General features: G+C 38.8%; 1 protein-coding gene across 2 annotated transcripts in view; it reads left to right on the forward strand.

Annotated features, from left to right (window-relative positions):
* LOC140312878 (equilibrative nucleoside transporter 1-like) overlaps positions 1–13,251 on the forward strand; it is a 40,422-nt gene that overhangs the window by 9,629 nt on the left and 17,542 nt on the right. Inside the window, exon 1 of one of the 2 annotated variants that reach the window (XM_072390747.1) lies at positions 9,559–9,597. The exons of the other annotated variant lie outside the window; for it this stretch is intronic. The gene's annotated coding sequence lies outside the window, so the exon portion shown is untranslated. Of the gene's footprint in view, positions 1–9,558; positions 9,598–13,251 lie in introns of those variants that run through there. 2 annotated transcript variants of the gene reach the window in all.

Consider the following 13,251-nt stretch of genomic DNA (forward strand, 5'->3'; position numbering starts at 1 on the left):
TGATCTAATCTATTAACTCTACATCTATCATGTCCATGGACTCAATTCTCCTGTTTTGTGTCAATGCTGCAGCAAACGTAAATAACTCAGTGACACAGTGTCACAGCATTTCCTCAACAAACATTTAATAGGTGAAAAAGTTCACATTTGGAGGTGAGAGGGGTTGGAGGATTGCACTACACAACTATCTACTAAGTAGGCGAGTGAAGATAGAGTCCTGTCCTGCCCAGTAGTGCACTGAAGGAACGTTATTTTTTACATGTTGTTCTTGCATTTCACTGTTTTCGTGCGCTTTCACTCGCTGTTTCATTGGTGTTTTACATATTTCAGTCAGAGTCCTGCCCACTCGGTTCAACTCAAAATGGGACACAAAATCCAGACATCCAACTGAAATACATATTATATGACACGAAAGAAAAAAATACTCATGAGATCTTTACAAATATGTAGTTTTATGTTACATTACCAATTTTAAGGTTTTTCTGTGAGACTAACCTGGACTGTAAAGTCAAAATCATCTATACTTTCTACTCCTTATATGTTCAAAAGAGGCTTGTTATGTTTGTTCTAATGAATTTTTATGCATTATTATTCCAGCCTACATAAATGTGACAGTAACATTTACAAACAGGGATCCTCTGGTGTATCCATGACAAATGTAATAATGTGACATGACAGATAACTGGGAGACTCAAGTGTAACACTGCATCTGATAACAACTGGGGACTCTGGCTGGGAAAAAGTAAAAGAACAGACCGCCGAGAGTCAGACTTTCTGGTCGGGACCTTGAGTTTCCTCACTCCAAGGAGAGTTACCTTATAAAGTACACATCTGTCATTTGTTGTTCTTTGTCGGCTAAAACATTGATCTAACATGTCCTCATGACAAACTGTGCTATACCTGCTTTGGTCTGCAGTACGATTCATTGTAGCTTCACCGTAAAGCCTTAAAAAAAGGTTAACCTCATGACTCTTATGCAAAAGATTGCAAGTTCAAATCCTGCATTTTATTTTGCACATACCTTTCATTTTTCTACTTCACCAGTGCTTACTTTTCTACTTTGCTCCCACCCAAAAGTCATGAGGTTTAGAAGTGAAAGACACGTGGTTGGGGTTAGAAAGCTATACATTGTGGAGGACTCCACAGTTTAATTCTCAGTGGTTGCGGCTCCCGTCACGTGACTGGACACTAAACTGTTGTACCCAAAACAACAGCCTACTGAGATGTTGTTAGCTTTTAATTTCTTACCCTAAAACTGAGGCAGCCATACTTCTTTTTCCACTTTAAACATGCAGAGGTGGAAAATGATGTGATTCCGACTTTCCACTTCCAGATGGAGCAAATTCAGAGCTGTTGTTGTCTGTAAGAATGATTCATCAGATTATATTATGATGTAAAGCTCAGCCAGTTTTTCTTTAAAACAGCTGGTGGAAATGTTCTTTAAAAGGTTAATTTTTAGTTTTACTTGAGTAAAAAAGTTAAAAGTCCAGAGAAGTGTAAAAGTACTTTATTTTTATCAGTCTTTTTTTAAAATTTTTTTTTACAAAATAATATGTAATTCAACTTTAAGACTGTGTGGACTTATGCAACCTCTTTTCACACAGAAGTTGGCAGTCCTGACACTCAGCTTCTGAGTTCTGGTTTTCATCTTTCTGTTCTGCTCTCCAAGCAGAGGAGCATGGGAATGCAGAAACTACAGGAATGCACACAGTCCTCCCCCTGAAGATTCACAACAGAATCTGACCTTGTGTTGTACATTTCATAAATTTCACGAGCTTTCTGAAGAAGGGGATCAGGAATTGACTCGTGACTGACACTGTCTCTTATTTCTCTCATATCAATGATCGAAAGGTCTTTTGATAGATGGAAAAGACGACAGGTGTTATTGAGCTTTATCTTACAAGTAAGAACATAAAAAATGAGAGATTTCATAGTTTATAGGTAACTAAATCTGAGATATATTACATTTGGCAGGGACATTACATTTTTTAGATGCGCCCAAACTGTAAGTCAACACTTAGCCCATTCCAAGTTAATGATAAAGGAGATTTGTTTGTGTTGGAGGAGTGAACAAAATAACTTGAGCAGTTGAAGCTATTTTCACTGCTGTTCATAACCTGCAGTTATCTGTCTTTAATCCAAAAAGGTTGGATGTTGTTGAATAAAAACAGACTCAAAATGTTGCAAATAGTTTAAACCCTATTTGATAGAAAATCTTGTAACATATTGAATGTGAAAACTGAGAAAAATCTATCAGAATTTTGCTAAATTTATGCTTAATTTGAGTTCAGGTCAAGATATTTTTAAAAACACTTGGAATAAAATCTCAACATTAATTAGGTTAATTGACAGTTTTGTTATATTTAGGAGGTTTTAGTTTACAGATTTTTGGTATTCTAGTTTATTCTTTCCCCTTCAGTCTTTCCCCTTTCCTAGTTTCCAGTCCTCTTTATTAGATTCTTTTAGAGTTTGTACTGTGTTTGTGCACTGTTTTGTCTAGTTTAGTGTCATTATGTGTTTAGTTCAGTTTTTTTCTTGTTATTTGCTTAGTTTCTCGTTATTTTCAGTCTTTGGTATCCTCAGTTTTCTTGGTCTTTGATCCTAATTCACACTTGTCTCTTATTAATTGCTCACCTGTTGGCATTAACCCTCCCAGCTCTATTTTTATCAGTCTTTTTTTTTTACAAAATAATGTGTAATTCAACTTTAAATAAGACTGTGTGGACTTATGCAACCTCTTTTCACACATAAGTTGGCAGTCCTGACACTCAGCTTCTGAGTTCTGGTTTTCATCTTTCTGTTCTGGTTTCTTTCATGCCAACATTTTGCACTCTGGCCCAGGCATTACAACTACTCGCTCTGCACAAATGGAATCAATCCAGCCTTCAGGACAACACTGTTGCAACACATAGTGACTCCAAGCAGAGGAGCATGGGAATTCAGAAACTACAGGAATGCACACAGTCCTCCCCCTGAAGATTCACAACATAATCTGACCTTGTGTTGTACATTTCATAAATTTCACGAGATTTATGAAGAAGGGGATCAGGAATTGACTCGTGACTGACACTGTCTCTTATTTCTCTCATATCAATGATCGAAAGGTCTTTTGATAGATGGAAAAGACGACAGGTGTTATTGAGCTTTATCTTATAAGAAAGAACATAAAAAATGAAAGATTTCATAGTTTATAGGTAACTAAATCTGAGATATATTACATTTGGCAGGGACATTACATTTTTTAGATGCGCCCAAACTGTAAGTCAACACTTAGCCCATTCCAAGTTAATGATAAAGGAGATTTGTTTGTGTTGGAGGAGTGAACAAAATGAATTGAGCAGTTCCGATGTTTACAGAGGATTTTGGGTGGTTGCACAGAAGAATGTGGGTGCAGATTTATGTGACTGATGTTGGTCTCATAGCTGCTGAATCTCAACTGAAGAGGAGAAACCCACAATTAAGAGGACTTGTCCATGAGCTGAAATCATTGTGTGCTTAGAACCAGATTGGTGCAAAATCCATCATGACAGGGATTTCATGCTAGTTCATGAATCTTGCAGACCCTCAAGCGTTGGTGGGATTTCTAATAGGCTACTTGGGTAATTATGAGGAGCCAGTTAACCTACAAAATTCCTTCTGGAGATTTTCTTTGTTTACTTGTCTTTATCACTTTAGTTCAGCCTTTACTTTCCCAAAGAGAGCCCAAAAAATCTTAATCCTAAAATTAGTTTACTTCCCTCTCTTTGAGCCTCATGAGTCATTTAGCTGAGGAGGCCATCCACTGGAATGCCCTTTCTACCGTGGTTCTCTTAAATCTCAGTATGCGGTCAGAAAGCCACTTCCAGCCCATTCACATCATGCCCTCCTCCTCCTCTCCTTCAGTGTGCCTTTTATACCACAAATTTCACCGGATATTCTCAGATTAGACATGTGTGATGTTTATTTGTTCATCTTGTGTTCTAAAAATGGAATAACAGGGACCTGTCTGGGTCAGCAGGAAGTGAAGGAGTTAAGTTTTTCATCTGACAATACACATGCTTACAAAAAAAAAGAAGACCAATTGATTGTTTTTCTTCCTGTTAATATGAAAAAGTGGCTTTGAATAACAGAATGTTTTTGGCTGCTCTTCAGTTTTGGCAGGCCTAAACAGACTCATGTGCAGATGTGCTGTTTACCAGGTGCTGTACAAAAGTCAGTTAGAGGTAAAGATACGAACAACCGCTCAGCTGCAGTTGAAGCTATTTTCACTGCTGTTCATAACCTGCAGTTATCTGTCTTTAATCCAAAAAGGTTGGATGTTGTTGAATAAAAACAGACTCAAAATGTTACAAATAGTTACAATACAAACAACCCTATTTGATAGAAAATCTTGTAAGGTATTGAATGTGAAAACTGAGAAAAATCTATCAGAATTTTGCTAAATTTATAAATTTATAAGATATTTTTAAAAACACTTGGAATAAAATCTCAACATTAATTAGGTTAATGGACAGTTTTGTTATATTTAGGAGGTTTTAGTTTGCAGATTTTTGGTATTCTAGTTTATTATTTCCCCTTTAGGTCTCTTGGTTTCCTATGTTGTCTTTGCTTTGTTTTTTGTTCTATGCCCCGATTTATTTATTCTTAGTACCTTGGGTTCGTCTCTGTTTGAGTTTTGTAGTTTTCAGTCCTCTTTATTAGATTCTGTTAGAGTTTGTACTGTGTTTGTGCACTGTTTTGTCTAGTTTAGTGTCATTATGTGTTTAATTAATTTTTTTTCTTTGTTATTTGCTTAGTTTCTTAGTCTTTGGTTTAATTTAATTTCCTTCTGTTCTTATTATTACCTGTAGATATACTCAGTTTTCTTGGTCTTTGATCCCAATTCACACCTGTCTCTTATTAATTGCTCACCTGTTGGCATTAACCCTCCCAGCTCTCCCTCCCCTTCATCCCTCTAAGGTCTACACTGAGGGGAATGAAACTCTCCTGTCTCCTCAGCCATTTGCCAGTGCATCTTTTCCTCTTCCTCCACCGTTTTCCAGAAACCTGTCTTTGTTGTGCTTTTTTAAAAGTTTTTGCTAATTTAGGATTGCCTGTTTAACAGCGCCCTTTTTTTGATTTGAAGACTTTTTGGTTTATTACTAGTTTGGCTCTGACCAATATCTCCTTTACCATTGATCACAACACTGACAAAGGGCGGTTTTCCAGAAATAAACACTAGGGTATAACTAGGAGTTTAGGTAAATACAAAACTGAGCAGATATAATGCAGAAGCACTGTGAAAAACAAAGTATACTCTTGAAACTTGGTGTTGTTGATCAAATGTACTTGAATAATTGATCGTCAGCAAGTGTGAGCACCTCTATTAAAGCAGAAGTTTTGTCAGTTTGCTGGTCTGGAGCATTCAGTTGTGTGTTAACACAATGCCAAGGAGGAAAGACATCAGCAATGATCTTAGAGAAGTAACTATCGCTGCCCATCAATCTGGGGCAGGACTGGAAGAATGTTTCCACTATTTGGAGTCCATCATTCTACAGAGAGAACTTTTATTCACCAGTAGAAAACATTCAAGATTTGAATGTTGATTTGGGCCAGTTTTACAGCTACAGGACCTGGACACGTTGCGGCCATTGAGTCCAACATGAACTCCTCTTTTTACCAAAGTATTCTAGAGTCAAACGTGAGGCCATCTGTCCGACAGCTAAAGCTTGTCTGAAAATGGGTCATAAAGGAACATGGTTAAACTATACATATTTTTTTATTTAGTTCTGTGAAATTGATAAAAAAAAAAAACCGTTATTTATTCTGTGTTTATTTACATTTCAAAGAACATCCAAAACCTTGTGTAAACAGGGTTTTATACAGTTCCTGTCCAAATTCACATTTTCATGCGTCAGGATCGGTGGAAGGTAGGACCCAGATGCAGTTCTTTAAGTTCGAAAAGGTATATTTCCAAAAAAACAAAAAAAAAAAACAGGGAGCTAGGCAAAAAACAGAAAGCGCGACAGGGCCGGATATCCAAAACACTTAACTATAGCAAACTTAACAAGACTATGGCACTGTGAGAAAAAACAAAACTAAGATTAACTGTGACTATGAGGCATAACCAGACTTAACTTTTTGTGGCTGTAGCATGATGTGGCATGATGTGGGAATTCACATTTCCAGAAATGTGGCAGGATGTCTGATAAAGACTGTGTTTTCTTGAGATGGCAAACTTTCTTTTTCCATTTCTCTGTTTTGATTCCTTTCTTGTTTTCTCTTTAATTTTCTGTCTCCACCGTCTTCATGGAAAAACCCAGTAACAGTTGGGCCGTGCTCTACTGACGGCTGCTCACTGACTTTCCCTTTTAGCCTCACAACCTTGTAAACAAGACTCAGAGGAACTGAAAGAGTGGAGACAGGCATATTTATCTACATCACAGTAACTTATTTGAATGCCCTCCTTATGCGTCTTGTGTTTTCACGCCAGCAGAGACAGACAGAAGTTCGTCAGTTCTATGCAGCTGGACCCCTCCTCGTTGGGTTCTGGGTTTGCGGGGGCGCAGGCAGACTGCTCTCACTCTCTCTCATAGATGGTGTCTGTCCAAAACCTCAGAAAGCTTTTTTTAGGCAGGAGGGAGACAGGGTGTGGGTGACTAAATATCTACCACGACTATATGAGTAAACAGCAGAGAGCAGCTCTTAGTGTGTTCAGACTCACGTCTCCAAACAATGTCTTGGCACGGCAGTTGGACAGATGCACGTGTTGAGATGAGATGATACATTGGTGTGACTTCTTGCACACACTTGGGAAAACAAGCTGTTCCCTGAAAGAAAATAGAGATCTGTAGCATGTTTACTTCAACGTCTTGCATAACAGAAACTGACTGATTGTACTTTTTCATTTAATAAGACATTTGTTTCTTATAATATCAAGATTTTCCTACCAATTTTCTCCTATCACATGGATACAAACCCCCTCAGGGGCTCTCTGTCTTCTGCTTCATTGTCCTTACTCATCCTCAGACCACACTTATCCTTCTGCCTGTACTGACATGCATTTGTTCAGCTATTCTAATGTGTAACTAATGGATACATTACATGACTGACTTCCTCCACGCCTTCTCAAACATGTTTTATTTGTATTCATGCGAACAGTAATGTCTGTGTATTTTCTCTCCATCAACTGGCAGCTACTCATCACTTATTGGATCATGAAGCTTTGGGGATGTCAACAAGTTGAACATAAGTACGATATAAAAGTATATGGGGCACTTAAATTCCATGTGCTGCTGGGTTTTGGGGTTGTGGCTTTTATCTTACATCAGAACAACGTGTTGCTGCTACAGGAAATTACTTCTTCTCTGTCTGCGTCACACAAAGAAGAAAAGCCAAGCAACCAGGACTCTGTCTTCTTAAATGAAACATTGGTTTATTTATTGCTTCCACTGACCAATGATCACGAATTCTCTGTGAAAATATTGAATTTTTAGATGATTTATCATCATGTGATCACATAGATTGACTTTTTACATTTATTCATTTATTCAACCAAAATAATTTTGCTCATTTAATCTATGAATAGATTTTAAGTTTTTTTGTAAAATGCCAAAATATTGTAAAAACATCCACATTTTTATAAAATTGACTTATACGATTAAGTGTTTTATATATACACCTATAAGACAAGGCAAACATCTGGACACAACCACTCATTCTAAGGCTTTTTCTTTATTTTCCGCTGTTGTAGAACAATACTGAAGACAACAATGACAAATCTCATATTTCAAATTCCTCAAGGTTGAAATCGGCCTTGATTGCAGCTTCCAAATGGTAGACTTTGTGTTATTTCTTTCTGTTTTATTATGATTTCCACATCCAAATATGAGATTGCTGGTTCTAAACAAGCCTCTATAGCATTCACACTTGGTGTCCTGTGACATTTGACTCCAACGTGCACTTGACATGTGACATGTTTGCTTCTGAAAGAGTGTCAAAAGCCTCCATGAGGAGGAGGACTGGATTTTCACTTAGCTTTCCTTCCTTGAGAGCCTTGAGCCTTGCCAGTTAGTTTAATTTAGTTTATTTGGTTAGGTTTCGGGACAAAAGCTACTTAGGGTATGGAAAATATCATCATTTATCTCAAAACACCTCCTTTTACAATACTGGCTGACCAAAAAACGACACAGAAGGGTTCAAATGTGCATTTCAAATGTGATGTGTTGGGAGAAATAAATGTTTTTTCAAGTTTCCAGTGGAGATAAATGCTGGTATCTGCATGTTTGGCTCCGTCCAGCAGGGCATGAAGATGTTGAGGGGCTTTGCAGGTAGTGCCGTTTCTGTTCTTAACTAAAGGCAACAGTAAACCAGATACCTGCCATCCCGTCCGGATTAAGCTAATTGAGGCCATCATTTGTTTCTCAACAGGACAGTGAGCCAAAACACACCCATTGTGCTCGGTTGTGTCATTTTGCCATGAAGTAGAGTGAAAACACACTGCCTCAAATGCTTGGCCTTCACACTCCATATAAACCCATTTCAGATGTGTAAATATGGACGGCAGAATAAAGATTCAGCAGCCAACACATACTTTTTAGCCCATAAATAAACTCTTTCAAGAATTTTGGAAAACCATTCTGCCTGATCTCCTGAAAAGTTGTTACCAAATTCAAGGACCACAAAAACCACAGCATGAAAAGGTTCTCAGACTTTTCATTGGCTTTATTCTCCATAAAATCCCTGCATTTAATCATTTAACAAGGCCTCAATAACACCACCTTGTAAAACCTTTGTTTTAAAAGTTCAAAGGCAGTGGAGTCTGTTACATCAAAGGTGTCATGAAGCTGCACCGTCAATGCTTCATTTGTATTTTTGGTGTAAAGCATGTTTTGAAGGAGCACAGATTTGGAAAGTGCTGAGCAGTGAATGACACATGTCAGCCCACATTAAAATAATTGTACTACAAAATCCCCCCTTCTCTGTCTCAAGTGTTGGGGGTACTTCATGGAAACTCGGAAAGTGAACTATTACCCCTTCCAAGCAGTTCTTACGTCTTAGATTATAGAAAAACCAGAGCTTAACCAGAGCGCTGAAACAATGTATTCTGTAACAAGAAGAAAATATTACATTATGATTTAGTATAAGATAAGCGTAATTGGCGAGCATTAAAATTAAACTAAAGTAACCAAATTATTGATTTCAGAAGTTTGGGCTTATGTTAACAACTTTATTAGTTTGTTAATATTCTATTATATTTTAGCTATTTATTGTAGTTTGTATTATTAATCTTAATCTTCTGATAAATTAAGGTTATCAAAAAATGCTGTCGAATAACAAGTACAATGTTTAAACCATGTGTTGCCAAATGGATCTGACACAAAGTAGCAGAAAAGTACAACAAAACTGTTTTTAAATGTAGCATATGAGGAAATTAAAAGTAACTGTCTCTGCAGTGCTGTTTTTTGTTGAAATGTTGCGCATAAAAGCTTTAGAGACTCATTACTGATGATGTGAAGAGCTCAAGGAGCAGCGGCTGCTAGGAGGAGCTCAATTTTACGAAGGAGTGTGAATCTCTCTTTTTTTTCGTGGATGTTTATTCCGCGTCAAACTCAGCAAGCACGCGCTGACTCTAACAAGGTAAGAAGTGGTTTCTCTGTGGTTAATAAAATGTAACCTTAACTGACTAAAAGCTGCTCTCAGCCTAGATTTATCCGTTTTCCTGAAGGAACGGGGGTGATTCGAATTTTGTATTGAGCTCAAAAACTGTCCTGTACTGACGAATTAACTGAAAATATAACATCATCTGCCTTTCTGTGTCATTTTTACATTGGATGACTTGTTTTAGCATCTGTAACTGTCTCGAAGAGACAGACATGAAGGCAGTGGCGCCTAGTTTATTTATTTTTTGTGCTCGATGCCTGTCTTCCTCTTCCGATTATCTTGAATTTAGCGCCAACGTGGTTAATTTTGCCGGGTTTTGTTAGCGTTAGCTTAACCGCCGATGTAGCGAGCCGGTGTAACAACAAATTCTGTGACCTGTCAAATTCAGTGCTGAAGTAAAACACATCTGGAGACCCAAGCGCAATGATTAAGTTAGAGCACTAAAGCGGTGCTGAAGTAGAAGCGTTGTCTCAGGTGCTCGTTGTAACGCTTCATACTGTACCGTTTGATTTGAACCTTTTCTGCCTTTTGAGTTAAATGTTACAAACGGTGTTGTTACACCGTTACAAACGTAAAGATGTAGTCTTCAAACCCAAAAGGTGTGAATCCGAACCGAAGCGTGTGGTGAATCACGGGTCGCATGGCTGTCTGACAGCACGTGCGTTTTTTAATGACGTTTTGAATGGTTGCACGCGGTCCTAAAGCTTACTGCATCACAGGACACAACAGTCGCAGAGATAAGAGGGGAGACCATTCAGGGTTTATCAGCATGTCGGCGATGATTTGAAACCCAAGTGAGGTTTTAACAAGAAGCTTCAACATTCCTGCTGCAGCGTGATTAAATAATGACAAATATGTGTCAGATCTGTCTGTTAGTAGGTCAGTGATGGTGCAGGTCGTATACCTGCAGCTGCTTTAAATGTCAGGTGTAGTGTTTTTGTAGCATGTGGTTGAATGACGAGCTAAGTACTTGAGGTTTTAGGGTTGTCTGAATGAGTAGAGAGTAGAGGTCGCCCTCTGATTGAATGGTAATGTGTTCCCTGGCCTGGCTCCACGTCACACGTGTGTGTGCTATATTTGTGACTCTGCTGACCCTGAGGCAAGGAGAAGAGTGGTGGCTTTGTTTTTCACTGAACAGCAGATGGGACGGCACCACTGACCCAGCACATCTGCCTTACAGTTGGAGTGGGAGTTAAGTTTCTTCACCTGTTTCATGAGTCAGCCTTCGAGTTGTTCTTTATTGCTCATGCAAGCAGAACAAAGTGTTACTTTTTTTTGGCTGAGCAGACTCCTCAAAGGAAACGAATGGTGATGTGTGAAGCTGCCGGTTTATGAGCCAGATCACTTGAACCAACGATAAAGACGTGCGGCTGGTGCTGGGCTTTGTTTGTTCTCTGCCAGAGTGGCGGGAAGGGATTTGGTGAGTCAAGGAGGGAGGGGTGAATCATGGTGAAGGCGATGCTTTCGCAGACTTTTATCGTCTGCCCTACTTTTGGCATGGATTACTAGAAGTAGTCTCTTATCAAATACCAATTCCCTCTCTCAGGCTATTGTTTCCTCATCTTTTGTGTGTTTCCTTATTGCATCTCCATCTGACAAAGCATTACTTACAAAGCGTGATAACAGTGATTGAGATGGTGTTTAGGTACGTGTTTGATTTTTGAATGTTCTTGTTGTGACTTGCTTGAGACGAGCAGCGTGTGGAAAACTAAAGTTTGTGTTTTGTTTGGAGTTCTGCCCCCTTCACTTCAGGCCAGTCTGTTTTTCCTGTTTTCTGTGTTTATTTCTCTGTTTTTCAGAGGAGCCTGACAGTATTACGCAGGAGCTTTTGCTCAGATTTGATTTATTTTAATCTGACAGTAGTATTTCAATCAGTCGCTGACATGGAAGCTGCCACGGCCTGTCGGATCAACCTCCAGATTTAAAAACTCAATTATGATGCAGACGAGGGGTTGGAATGAGTGCACCTTCTAAATAAAGTGACTGTAGGTCAGAGCTCGACTTCTACTGCACCACAGCCGTCGGAGATGCATCGATACTCGCTGTTGGGAGCTTTCTGAGTACCGAATAACACTGTTTCATAATAATGAGAATTGGGCAGTTATGCCTCAAACGGAAATACTCAAACATTCTCTTGTGGCAGCCAAATATGAGCATTTTCCTTGTTTCTCTGTTTATGATTTGTCAGATACATTTGATCCTGTCCTAAAGTCTGTTGAGATTGCTAACATTCCTTCTCTTGCACCTACGTTATCAAGAGTACATGGAGAGTACACAGGGTGCATTTTTATCAAAGCATTTCTGGATGCAAGCACATTGGAACAGACCTGTTATCAGACTGTTGACTGTTGTGGCTGCTGTGGTAGAGTCAAACATTTACAAGAGGCCGTCTTCGCATGTGAACTTGTACAGTTTCAGTTCAGTCATTTTATGCCATCATGATTACTTTGATAATATACTGTCATCATTAGTCATATAAGAGACCAGGCCTTCTTAAACATGGTCAGTTTTCTCTATGAGGGAATAGTTGAAGGAAGCTTACGGTACATTTTCAGGGTTGGGTAACCTGAAGCCACATGTTCTTCATTGATTTCTGGTCAGACTTTGGAGACTCTGCAGGTGTTCTCCTCAGAGTTACGACTGTCGGTTGTATTGTCCTTTGAGAGAAGAGAAGGAGAAAAACAAGGGATGTAAAGTTAGTGCAGCGCAACAGAGCTGTAATGTGTTCCTCGATGTTCTTGACTTGGGCTGTTGAGCAAGCTGCGGGTTATGTAACTGCGTATCTTTGTGTGCGTTGGCCATGTAGAAACAATGGAACAATGATCACTGTATCGTGCTAAAAGTGACAGATGTTGTTGTGATAATTAGATTGAACTGTACAGTCTATATCTTTCTGGACTCTTAAGTTATATGGTACGAATTACAGTTTTTATCAACTCGTGTCCAGATAACTTGTAGAGACTTGAAACTACTCAGAGAGCGATCAGTCCACTACACACCGATCAATGTCTTGTCTGCTGTTGTTTACGCTGGAAAAGCACATCCGGTTTCTGTGTGGCCTCTAAACACAGAAGGGGACATTGTGCACAACATCCCTTTTGTCTCGTTTCTCCTGCATTAAAAGCACACGTTGGACGATGGTTGAGTGTCGAAATCAATGGCGTGAGAAATCAATGCGTTGGTGCAGATTTCTGTCCTGCTGTTAGCAAGTTCATTGAGTTTTCTGCACTCACGATGTGTCTCTAGTGTGAAGTTTGCTTTAATTAAATGGCCATTAAATCCTATTGAATTGGTTTCGGCAATCTTGTGTAGCTTCTGTAAATCTTGTTAAATGTATTATGTCACTACTTCTGGTGTAAAACCAGAGAGATCAGATTTATACATACGAAATGTGTCCTCTGTTTGTGTCTTTTGTGCTCCTTCTTAGCTTTTTTACATGTACATAGTTTTTGTTTATGTCTCTGCTTTATCTGTTTGTACCAAGAGAGCAAAGTGAAACCGGAGTCAAATTCCTTGTGTGTGTTTACATACCTGGCAATAAAAGTGATTCTGATATGACCAACATCAAACTATTCCACATCTCAGCTCAGGAATAAAGGTGACCCTGTAAGAGCTTTATACTGTGACAAC

The sequence above is a fragment of the Leuresthes tenuis genome, unplaced genomic scaffold (assembly GCF_036924035.1).
Source record: "Leuresthes tenuis unplaced genomic scaffold, fLeuTen1.0.hap1 SCAF_8, whole genome shotgun sequence".
Classification (NCBI taxonomy): domain Eukaryota; kingdom Metazoa; phylum Chordata; class Actinopteri; order Atheriniformes; family Atherinopsidae; genus Leuresthes; species Leuresthes tenuis.